Raw genomic sequence first — 13,405 nt, 5'->3', positions numbered from 1 at the left:
TGAAGTATTTCTGTCAGGGCGTCATTGAAATATTCCGTGATCAGTATCTTTGAAGCCCTACCCCTGAAGAGTGTCGGGATCTGATGCAGATGTACAGAGAGAAGCATGGGTTCCCCAGGATGTTGGGCATCATAGATTGTATGCATTGGGAGTGGAAGAACTGTCCCGCTGCCTGGAAAGGGTTCTACACGACCGGCTATAAGGGAAAGAATCCCACGATGATCCTCGAGGCTGTAGCTGATTACCGGCTGTGGATTTGGCATGCATATTTTGGGGTAGTCGGGTCGAACAACGACCTCAACGTCCTCAACTCGTCGCCCCTTTTCAACGAGCAGTGCCAGGGCGTCGGTCCGGCCATCAGTTTTATCGCCAACGGGAACCAGCATGATATGGGCTACTACTTGGCGGATGGTATATACCCTAGGTGGCCCGTCTTCGTGGAGACGATCAGATGCGCATCAGATGATAGGAAGACCTACTTTGCGGAACGGCAGGAGTCGGCGCACAAGGACGTGGAGCGCGCATTTGGTGTGCTCCAGTCTCGATGGGAGGCAATTAGGGGTCCAACGCGTTTGTGGCATGTCGATTGCATTACTGATATAATGTACGCTTGTATTATCCTGCAGAACATGACTGTCGAAGATGAAGGTGTACAACTGACTAGTTGGGCCAATAACGATGCTAATGAAGTCGGCCCAAGTCATGGCGTGGCCGCCCCCAACGTACGAAGGGGGTACCTCACGATGAAGTCGGCCGCCTCAAGGCACATGCCGACATGCGCCAAGTGGATGCTCATATTCGGCTCCAAAAGGATTTAATTGAAGAGTTGTGGGCACGGAGGACTGCATGTCGTTAGATTTTTTTAATTAATGTAATTTTTTTAATTAATGTACTTTTTTTAATTTAAATATTATTATTGAATTTTTCCGTATCTGTGTCGTAAATTTAATTCCGTATTTTGTGTGATTGTTAATTATTTGTTTTTTATAACTTTATTTATTGTGTCTAGCCTATTGCTAGCCTATTGCTTGTCCAGTTGTTTGTTCTGATGATGTGGCAAGAGGAGTTTTAGTCCTGATGATGTGGCAGGAGGAGTTTGTGGCTATCCTATGGCTGGCCTATTACCATTGGAGATGCTCAAAGTGAAGTAATTGATATGAAATTGAATTTTAATAATTTGTGCACACACATTGTACACATATTTATACAAAATACACACTCACACACACCTTCACACAAAATACACATACTATACACACATAATGCACACACACCGTACACACTACACACATTTCACACACTTCACACACTACACAAATATCACACACTTCACACACATTTCACAACACTACACACACTACAAAAATTTCACACACTACACACACTACTCACATTTCACACATTTAACACACCTCACACACAAAACACACATTTCACACACTACACAAATTTCACACATTTCCCGCACTACACACATTTCACACACTACACAAATTTCACACACTTTCACACTTCACACACATTTTACATATTTCAAGCATCCGATTTCTAGATTTTTTTTAATTTTAGATTTTTTTTTCCGATTTGAATAAAAAAACTGAAATTTTCCAAAAGTTTAAACTGAACCAAATTTGAAATTTTGGTTTGTGAATAGTGTGTGTATTTTGGGTATAGTGTGCGTAGCGTGTGTATTTTGTGTAAAATTTGTGTCGTGTGCGTATTTTGTGTGTAATGTGTGTAGTATGTGTATTTTGTGTATAGTGTATGTAGAGTGTGTATTTTGTGTAGTGTGTGTATAGTGTGAAATGTGTGAATTTGTATAGTGTGTGAAATTTGTGTAGAGCGTGAAATGTGTGTAGTGTGTGAAATTTGTGTAGTGTGTGTAGTGTGTGAAATTTGTGTAGTGTGTGTAGTGTGTGAAATTTGTGTAGTGTGCGAAATTTGTTTAGTGTGTGTAGCGTGTGAAATGTGTGTAGTGTGTGAATGTATGTAGTGTGTGTAGTGTGAAATTTGTTTAGTAGGTGTAGTGTGTGAAATTTGTTAAGTGTGTGTAGTGTGTGAAATTCGTTTAGTGTGTGAAATGTGTGAAATTTGTGTAGTGTGTGAAATGTTTGTAGTGTGTGTAGTGTGTTAAATTTGTGTAGTATGTGAAGTGCATGTAGTGTGTGTAGTGTGAAACGTGTGTGTGTAGTGTGTGTGAAGTGTGTGTAGTGTGTGAAATGTGTGTAGTGGGTAGTGAAGCTATCTAATTTTTTGACTATTTGGAATTCCAATTTTCTACTTTTGATATTGGAATTCAAATTATGGAATTGAAAATTTTGGAATTATGATTCAATTACAATTCTATACATTTTTGTAATACCAAACAATGGAATTGGAATTGGAGCATCCAATTCCAATTCCATAGCTCCAATTCCATGTTCCCAAACACACCCTTAGAGTGTCCACAATGGGGGAGCCGCGGCCCCCCATTGCAGAGAGCCGAGAGCCGGAGCGCAGGGCCGAGAGTCGAGGGTGAGCCGCGGCCGCGGCCTTCACGCGGCTGAGCCGTGTGAGCCGCGGCCATCCACTGCAGCGGGCCGCGGAATTTTTTTTTTTTTTAATTTTTGAAAATTATTTTATAAAACACTACACTACATTTCCGGGTTGTTGTTTTAAACTAGGTCACTTTCGTTGTATAATTTTCCTACTTTAATATAATACAACGAAATTATTGTTACATTTTTTTTAGGTTGTGAATTTTTTTTGTTTACAATCCAAATTATTTTATTTTAATTAAATTTATAAATATCATAAATTTAAAGACTAATAAAATTTATTAGACATAAATTAAAAAATATTATTAAAAAAGCAAACAAATTAATTTTATTTTTTGGAGATGGCCACATTTCGTGGCCATATTATTTTTATTCATTTTACCATTGTAAATGCCACAAGAGAGCCACAAATGGTGGCCGGGCATTTGGTGGCCTTCAAGGGCCACCATTGTGGACACTCTTATGGATTTGTTGAGCTCTTGAGTTTTGGAAAGATTTGCAGTTAGCTTGGCAGAAAATTATCAACTACTAATACAATTTTAATTCAATAATCTTCTAGTAATGAAAACAAAATATTGTTATGGGAGATTATAATTTCTCAAATTATGATTTCAAAGACAATGAGTGATCAATGAAACTTATTAGGATTTTGATTTTTGAATTTATATTAATCACTCAAAATTAATTAAAATAATATTTTTTTAGTAAATTTAAAATATTCAAAATAATTCTAATATAAGTAATAATTATATATTTTTTAATTTTAAAATTACAATAAGATATACTCTCTCTGTACCACAATAGGAGTCACATTTATTATGGAACGAGTTTTAAGAAAGATAAAGAATAGTAGTAAGTTGAAAAAGTTAGTGGAATATTAGATCCACTTTTTTATATTGATTTTATAATAGAATGTGAGTGAAGTGAGTTAGTGGAATGTAAGACCTACTTATAATTTATGGTAAAAGTGAAATGTGACTCTTATTGTGTAACAGACCGAAATAGCAAAATGTGACTCTTATTATGGGACGGAGGGGATAATCCTTACTTAACCTTGGTTTACCTCATAGCTGAGTCACTTCTTTTTTACACTTGTTTAAAAAAATATGGAGAACAAGTAAAGTTAGAAAGAGAATAACGTAGATAAGACATTTCTCTACATTATTCGCTCTTTTACTACTCCCTCCGTCCCCAAAGAGTATGAACTTTGGGATCGACACGGATTTTAATAAATAAGGGGAAAATTAAGAGACAGAGAGAGAAAGGGTAGTGGAAGTAATGTTAGTGGATAGTGGGGTCCACATTATTATAATGGTATAAGTTGTAAATAAAATGATGTGTAAGGGTAGTATTTTGTTTGAATTTTTCAAAATTAAAAAGTCCATACTCTTTAGGGACGGACGAAAAAAGAAATAGTTCATACTCTTTGAGGACGGAGGGAGTATATTTTATCTCTACTTGAACTATTTATTATGATTCTCCTAAAACGAGTGCAAAAAAAATTAACCGCTTCAATTATGAGTAAACAAAGGAAGTTATTAATAAAAAATATATACAAGAGTGTGAACTATTGTCTTTTTCGTCCGTCCCTGAAAGGTATGAACTTTCTAATTTTAGAAAATTCAAACAACATATTACCCCTACTCATCATTTTTTCACAACCTATACCATTACCATTACCATTACCATTACCAACTTATATCATTACAATAATGTAGACATCACTCTCTACTAACATTATTTGCACTATCATTTTTCTCTCTTACTTTTCCTTTTATTTGTTAAAATTGGTGTGCTATTTTATTATTATCATTCCAAATTTTAATAATTATAGTACATTCTAAAATAGAATGAATTCAAATGAAAAGGCTTTCTTAACTAAATTCCTTTCAACGTTGGGTGCCTGCCTGCACGCTGCCGCATGCGCACACGGACACATGCCATTACCTACACCTACATGGAGAGAGCAAGGGGCTTCACACCCTATTAAATTCATTTTTTAAAGTTTTTTCTGACTGTTCAAAATTTATTCATTTTATAACATCCACAATAGGACAGATATCCTGGCGGACAAGCACTAGAACATCCCAAAAACACCTTCTAGCACGTCACTAGAACATCCCACTGCACAATAGTGGACAAGCACTAGGACATCCCAACAAACAAATTCACAAATTCACAAACACGGAATTAAAATTTCGACACGAATACGGGAAAATGTAACCATTTTATATAGATTAAAAATAAAACATACATAATTAAATAAAAAATACATAAGTAAATAAAAAAATATACAAATTTCACGAAGAAAAAAAACCATCCCCAAGCTTCGACACACGGGGCCCCTTTCTCAATCCTCATCATCCCCTAGGCCAGTCCCAGCGGCATCGGAGTCCACAGAGGCTCCCCCTGCGGCACTCCCGCCGAGGGGTGGGAGCCCCAAATCGCACCGCATACTGTCGATGACCCCCTTCAGCATCTCCTTGTGTAAGGGGTCAGTCGTCGTACTTCAATTTTGTATGACGGCTATCATGCTCTGCTGCAGTTGGATGCGCGCGAGGTGGGCAAGCTCGAGACTCAGCTGGACACTAGGAGCTGCCGATTGGACCTCCTGGGACCCACTGGCGCCTCCCCTAGACATCTGTTGTGCAGTCTTTTGCCCAACCAGGCGACAGCGGCAAGAAAACGAGGGAGGGGTCGGAGCCTCTTCGGCATCATCGGGGAGGTCGTGGGAACCGGTGCTGCTGCTGTACTCGCTGGCGATGTTGACCCTATGCCGCTTCGGCCAGCCAGCGTCAAGACCCGCACGAAACTTGGCGGAATCCATCAGCACCACATAGGCGTCCCAGTATTTAAACGCGGCGAACTTCCCGCGCTCGGGGAACTGCTGCATCGACAACCTCTTCACATCCTCCACGGTCTGGCCGCTGGTTATCATGCGACTGTTGTTTTCGTAGATGACGGCAAATCGGGAGCCAGCGGTCCTTATTCAGTCCCATTGCTTTCGGCACTCCTCAGGCGTGTGAATCTTCCCATCCAGGAAAAACACCTTGTAGGCTTGGGTGATGCGAGACCACATATTGTCGATTTTCTGATTGTTCGACACAATGGAATCATCACAAACACTAATCCAAGCCTTGGACAGAGCCACGCACTGCTCCTCACTCCAAACGGTCCTCCGTTCATCCTCCCCATCGTCCCCCGCCACCGCAAGACTCACCTGCCACCCCTTCCCCTTGTTGCGGCCCTTTCCCTTCTTCTTCGAAGCATCCTGACATCCTCCTGCCCGTGGACTCTGAGTGGGAGGCACCCTAATCAGAGATATACCCAACTCCTCCTGTGAGAAAGTCTCAGCAGAAGTGAACTGAGACTCTAGTGGAGTCCAGGTCTGGGAAGCACCTGTCAAAAAATCAAGAGTGGGTCGATAGACATTGACCCAGCAGAAGTGAACTGAGACTCTAGTGGAGTACAGTCTGGGAAGCACCTGTCAAAAAATCAAGAGTGGGCCGATAGACATTGTCCCCGGGCAATTCGGGGACCCCCACTCTACTACCCCCGGTAGCGGCAGGCTGCCCCTGCATCATCCCGCTCATGCCCACCATCTGGGGTATCATCGGGAGCATCATCCCGCTCATCCCCGTCATCCCCGCACTCATCCCGCCATTTGGGGCATCATCCCCGCCACTTGGGGCATCAGTCCGGCCATTCCACCTCCAACGTGGAACGTCGGAGTTTGCGATTCGCTCGTGGCTGGGGAGTCGTTGTCGTGCTCCATTTATCATGAATAGAAATGAGAGTAGAGAGAGAAACTCGTTAATACAAGTGGAGTAATTGAAAATGAAGTGCAATGGGCCGTATATATAGAGTTTTGAAATAAATAAATTAAATTGAAAAAAAACCGCTCGTCCGTCGGGAACCCACAATAGCGGACGACCGGACGGACGAGAGGACGGACGACCTCTCGTCCATCTGGCTCGTCCGTTTAGGGCTCTCCGGGAGCAATAGTGGACGAGCGCGACGGACTAGCGGCTCGCCGGTCGCTCGTCCGCGCGCTCACCCACTATTGTGGATGCTCTACATATCATTACATAAAAGCCCCTATTACCAAGATTTTGAAATTTTGGCCCCTACTCGATCATGTTCATTCTAGTGTCCACCCCCATATATGTATATATAGTCGCACACACATAATGGATAGGTGAAGAAAAGAAATGCATATTTCTCCAGAATCCTTTCTATTTCTTTCACCCAAAGAAATGTGTTTTTCCTTTATCCCTTTAGATTTGACGACCAATGGAAATTACAAGGCAATAAATGCAGTTTGGTGAGAGATTTCTGATACGGTAGATGTCGATGCATCAGAAATCTCCACTGTCTGCAATAAATGCCTTCAAACCTGCAAATACTTGTTTCCTTTTGCTCACTAATACATTGGTCACTTTCAAACATGTTATAATCCTATATTTGTTTCATTTTCAGCTCACATTTTCACAATGAGGGCTTCTCTCCTTCTCCTTCTTCTCTTCCATCATCACATTCTCATCACCACCTCAACACTTATGGCTGCTGCTCATCCAATCAAGCATCTACAATCTTCTAGAGAGAGGACAAGCACCTCAATAAGGCTGCATTTCTCCAGATACTCATCCTGGAATGTCGCCTATGACGACCAGAAGCGCCTCGTTCCCACCGGAGCAAACCCTCTGCACAACCGGTAGAATTAAACCCTACAATTCTCTACTCTAACTATCTTAATCCATAGGTCTCTAGTTTTATGTGTGTTTAGGTGATGATATTGCCGGAAAATGATGCTTTCCGGCCATGGATCGAGTCACATTTTCTAGAGGAACATGTATTTTGTATCTGTATATATAATGTGTATCCATCTCTTTGATCAAAGAGTGCCAATCAATTCTTTTTTCAGTTATTTTTACCTTAGGTGAGAAAGATTATGTGATTTGCTATTACATCATGCAAGTTGTATAAGTAATTAAAATGAAGTGTTTTCAAATTTGAAAACAAAGGCTCATATTCATCTTAATCTTCTCTAGTCATTTCTCAATATTTTGATGCTAATAATATGAAGATAATTGAAGTCTCACACAGATACAAGTGCGTCCGTGTTGAAAATATTTGAAAATATTAGTTCTCCTCTTTTAGAAGTTAGTTTAGATTCGTTATTAATTATGTGTTGATGGGACTAGTAACCTGATATAGGAAATGGCCTTGAATTGCAGCAGAAAATAATTAATTACATGCAGACTTTTACTTTGGCCAACCAAAAGCACAGTAAAAAAGGCAAATTTCATTAACTATAAGTTGGGTTTTTCCAGCAAAATCATCCATCCCACCTCATGCATGCATACACTTTTTTGTCCTACCTTTTTTCCTAATACCAGTCACTTCCACTTGCATATTCATAGATACGTGCAAATATATTTGTAAGAGAAGAATCATCAAATATGAAAATTGTGTACAACAGAATTTGGGTATCAGATATAGTGTTTTTACCAATGGGGGTGAACAGATACACACAAGTAGCCAATTATTTTGTTGTATTTATGATAAACATAGTTTCCAAATGGTCATTGATTTCAATCTGGAAGAGAGGAAGAATTATAGCACCATGAGTTTATTTATCTACATAACAAATGTTGATGATTTGAATGTAACAAATAGCCGAATGAATAAATAACGAACCAAACCTATTCATACATAAAGACATGGATAACCAAGTTTCTACATGTTGCTCGAAAAATTGCTTAGCAAAATCTTACTTTAGATGCAGAGGGAAGGTAGGAGAGTCGCTCCTTAAAGGAGAAGGGAAAGGCTCTGATATTGAGTCCCATGAAGTCTTCTCATCGTTCCTCTTCTTTCTCTCCAAGAAGGCAGGTTTCGTCGGCATCGTCTCCAATTCAACCTTGCAAGTTAGGATTGCTACGATTTCAGACATTCGTGGCCTTTGATTTCCTTGAGGCTGCAGGCATAGGAAAGCTACTCTAATGGCATGCAGCACATCCTTCTCAACAAAGCCATCTTAGCGTATTCTTGGATCTATGAGATCAGCCAGCATGGACCTCTCGTATAGCTTCCATGCCTAAAGGGATTACGAGCACCAAAAAGAGCGGATGTGGTGAGTTTCACTCGTGGATTAGAAACAAAATCAAGAAAATAAAAGTAGGATATTAGGTTACATATTCTGGAAGGTATTGCATCTCTGATGGCAGGGTTAGGTCGGTATTTCTTCTGCAGCTGATAATTTCAAGCACCAGAACTCCGAAGCTGTATATGTCAGCCTTTTCAGTCAGCTAGCCTCTGATGGCATACTCCGGTGCAGTATATCTCCTCTGCAGAGTAGATGCAAAACACAGTCATGGACTCATGGTTATCATTCTGTTTTCCCAATTCTTAATCTTATTTCATCCAATTTTTCAGCGATTCTAATATGAGTCGAATCACTATAAAGTTATTCATTACACGAAGATATATCACTTACAAGGTTCCTGCGAACGCAGTGCTGAGATAAGCTTGATCCTCTGGGAAAAACCTTGTGAGGCCAAAGTCGCGTATCCTAGGTTGAAATATATCATCAAGGAGAATGTTGCTCGCTTTAATGTCCCTGTGTATGATTCTGATGTGCGAATCTTCATGCAGATACTGCAGTCCTCGAGCAACCCCGAGAATTATTTGAAATCGAGTACCCCAGTTCAAAAAAATGTCATTTTTCCCTGCATACACAAATCATACGAAAAAATTACTTATTTCGTGCAATTTTTCTTGATTTGAGCACAAAAGGAAAGTTATAGGTTAATGTGTTACCATAAACGATAAGGTCTAAACTCCTGTTCTTCATGTACTCATAAACAAGAAGTCGTTGAGCCCCATCAGAACAGCAACCCAGAAGGCGAACCAGATTCTTGTGCTGTATGTTTGTGATCATCCTCACCTCAGAGAGGAATTGCGATTCACCCTGCTGTGATTTCTCGACTGCCAGCTTTTTTACTGCGACCAGCCTTCCATCGTCCAACTTCCCCTTCAAATATCAAAACGAGATAGATAATTGGAATCACAAAAACATGTAAGGTAGCATTCCAACCCCTTACCAAGTAGACAGGTCCAAATCCTCCTCTTCCAAGAAGATTCAACTGATTGAAGTTCTTGGTAGCCTTCTTCAGTGTCTCCAAGTTAAAATAGCTAATCGTACGGAGATTTCCACTTAGAATGTCTCTTGTTACTGCAGCACATGAAACAAGGCCACAATAAGAGAACGTGACTTGAGTTGACTAAACGGGATTCTCTAAGTATCAAAGACCAAACCTGGCCGGTTTACTGCCCGAGCAACGAGGGATCTGAATTTTGCGGGCTTGATAACTTTCCGAGAAATGAATATTAAGATGAGCAAAAGGAGTAGTATGATCCCACCAAGGAAAATGAACAGAGGTAAGTAAAGAAGCATGTTTTGAAGGGGAACTCTCTATGCCTAGTGCAGCTGATGGTGGAGTGCTCACTGCGTCCATCCATTACAAAATTTCAAACTAAAATCTTTACAATAATCAATTTAAACCACTGCTATAACATGAAATTTCTACAATTATGACAAATAAAAACGATTTTGCAAAACCAGACTACAGTTATAAATTTAAAGCAGAGGTTTCATTTCTAACTTTGGGTTTCTTGGCGGCAATCCATCAAACAGATCGACAGCAATATCAAGAACTCGTATCACTAAGCTTGTAAAAATGAAAATGGCTGCGTAAAATTGAAAACTCATATGGAATTCATACCTTCAACTGTTATACGGCGCATCGTTCTTGATGAATCCGCGAATTTCTGATGTTAGTAAATGCTGGTAGAGAATGAAAACTACGACACAAAGAATTTACGTGGTTCGATTTACTGAAGTAAATCTACGTCCACGGGAAGAAGGGAGGGCAAGATTGTATTGCTTGATCTGGGATTACAGCTTACAACACAGACTTGCTATATGGTATCTTATCTCTAGAGAGCTTAACCTTTTTCTATCTGATCTAAGTTCTATTTATACATTGAACTAAGATCGTGGCTTGCATCACCACTAAGTCGTGGATGTCGTGTAGGTCATGGCCTAAGATCGTGGATGTAGTGTAGGTCATGGCCTACGATCGTGGCCTGAGTTGACACCACGTGGTAGTGGGTGTGTTGGAAGTTGTGGAAATCCAGTATGGGTCCAATAACTCCTTGTTCGGTCGAATGCTGAGACCGAACTGCTTTGGTTGCCGATCTGAGAGTAGAGCTTGATGCCGACCTGAGAGCAGAGCTTGATTGGTTGGCTTTTACCGAGCAGTAGGCTGAGGCCGAACTCTAGCTTGATGCCGACCTGAGAGCAGAGCTTGATTGGTTGGCTTTTACCGAGCTGTAGGCTGAGGCCGAACTCCTTGGTAATGCCGAACTCATACTCTTCCTTGGGCTTTGGGCTGATGGGCCGTCATTGCTGTTGGGCTTGTTTAGTACGCACCCCATCACTACCCCCCCCGAAGGGCGAAGTGAATCACTTCGGCGAAGTGAGTCACTTCGGCATTCTGGATAAAGGCAAGGGGGAGGCTGATGTCAGGGGACGTGCCTTGCATTAAATGCGACTGTAAAATCCGGCCGTTGAATCCTGAAAAGGTGGGATTCGAAACGGTGCGACGATTTTGAAATCTTCGCCGAATCTGATAAATACCTCCTTTCTTCATCATTGAAGCACTTTTGCGACTGCTTCTTCTGCACTCCCTCTTTTTTGCGAAAATTCTCTCTCCGCTTTCAAGAATTTCTTCAGACTTTCTTCACCTTCAAAAAGTAAGAAAAATGTCTTCTTCTTCTTCTTCGGAGTCGGGTAGCGTTAGGAGAGGCGGTAAGGGGTCTTCTGGCCGGAAAGAGTCCGGGGAGAAGACCGTAGAGTATTTCCATAGTATTTTGAGTAAGGATACTGTGATATCCCTACCCGAAAAATACTTTTTTCCTGGGGGGAAGGCGGTGGTACCTGACGGTGATCATAGGGCTGACTCCCCGCCGGAGGGTTACGCCACCGTGTACGAGGCCTGCTTAGAATGCGGGCTTCGTTTCCCCCTCCCTTCTGCCTTTATAGATTTACTAGATTTTTTTCAGCTTCCTTTAGGCCAGGTGACTCCGAACTCTTGGAGGCACTTGTCGGCCTTCGCTGCCGAACTCCGTAGGTTAGGAAGGGATTTGTCTTTGAAGGCGATCCTTAAATTCTTTCAATTTAAGAGGAAGGGGTCTTGGTTTTACTTGATCCCTGTACAGCCCTTTAGGGCCTTTTGTAAAACGAAGTGGCCGAAGTGGCAAAACCGCTTCTTCTACTATGATAGGACCGCGGCTCCTAGTTTTCCCTGGAGAGGGCCGAAGTCCGTTATCCGTCATCCTCGGCCTGAACCGTTGGACGAGCTCGATGGCGAGCTCAACAAGATTCCCATAGTTAGGAAACAATACACGGAGTCTGAGCTCGTCAAGGGCGACGTCGTGTTCGACATCTCGTCTTCGGACGAAGAGGCCGAGGGTGAGGATTTCTCTTTATCTTTATGCTCTACTGCTTTAACGAAGAAAACTAACCTTGCTTTCTTGCTTTTTGGCAGTGTACATGCTGAATAAGGCTATCCGAAAGTCCTCCGAGCTTGTGGAGCCGGAGAGGCAGAGAGCCCCTCGCTCGGCGTCTGAAGCCGAGAAGAATCCGAAGAGGCAAAAAACCTCTTCTTCGGATCCGAAAGTGCCGGAGTCGTGTTCGGCTAAAGGGAAGGGGAAATTTCATGAGTCCCCAAGAGTGCCGGGGAAAGACCTGGTCATCTCCGAGGTGGTTGCAGACATCCCGGAACACGTCCCTGAGCCTTTTCAATGGCCGACGAATTTTGTGGAGGTAAGCTTTCTGACTTGGCTTCTTTTCCACATTTTTTGATGGCCATTCTGTTGAGTTTTTTCCTTGTTCATCTTCAGAGAGCCAAGCTCGTCTCCGTGGAGCTCTCCAAAGCATCCCACGACTACGAGGAGATGCAGAAGAAGATGCATCTTGCTCGTAGTCTGGCCGAACAGGCTGAGGCCAAATTTGAGAGGGCCCGAGCTGCTAGGATCTCGGCTCAGGATGAAGCCCGGTCAGCCAAAAACCAGCTCATCATCCTGCAAGAGCAGACGAAGCACCGGGAGGCTCAGAAGGAGGCTGCCGCCGTGGCTGCCCAGGGGGAGGCTCTCCGTGTTTACACGGAGAAACTCTTTTTGAGCAGCCAGTTCTCGGCCTTTGTCGGTAGTCTGGTAAGGCTAATTACCGATAAGGGCGAGCAGGGGGCCGACGTCGTGCTGCCTCTGTACAGCCGAGAGATAGCAGCTCGGCTTCAGAATCTGCCGCTCCTTGAGGAGCTCGCTTCATCCTCGGTCCTGCTTTCTGCAGACCGAGTCCGGAGTTGTCGAGCTGATCGGGACGAGAACCTGGAGGCTATCTTTGCCTCCGTGGGACCCGTTTCACCCGCTTCGACTTACAACGGAGAGGGTGAGGCCGAGCCGCTGGAGGAGGAGGCCGAAGTCGAGCGGGCCGGGCATCCGGAGAAGGAAGCCGATCAGGAGGCGGAGGCGAGGCCGGCAGGATGCGAGGCCGAGGCTGAGGTAGCTCAGGAGAAAGAAGCTGAACCAGACCGAGGATCCGGAGACGAAGCTGGCGGAGTATGATTTCATCTCCCTTCTCTTAGTCTAGTTTCTTCCTTGTAAAATGGCCTTGAAGCCCTCCTAGTGTAAAAAATTTTCCTTGTGAATGAAAAATTCTCTACACTTGTCTTCGTATAACTTTTCGTACTCGCCTTTATTCCTGTTGTATTTTACTATCTGCTCGGTACAGCTGCCGAACTAAT

General features: G+C 42.5%; 1 pseudogene; it reads right to left on the bottom strand.

Annotated features, from left to right (window-relative positions):
* Positions 1-8,678: 8,678 nt before the first annotated feature.
* Positions 8,679-10,054, bottom strand: LOC121794999 (annotated as a pseudogene).
* Between the last annotated feature and the right edge of the window lie 3,351 nt (positions 10,055-13,405).

Source organism: Salvia splendens, chromosome 3 (genome assembly GCF_004379255.2).
Source record: "Salvia splendens isolate huo1 chromosome 3, SspV2, whole genome shotgun sequence".
Lineage (NCBI taxonomy): Eukaryota > Viridiplantae > Streptophyta > Magnoliopsida > Lamiales > Lamiaceae > Salvia > Salvia splendens.
This window is presented reverse-complemented; position numbering and strand designations above follow the sequence as displayed.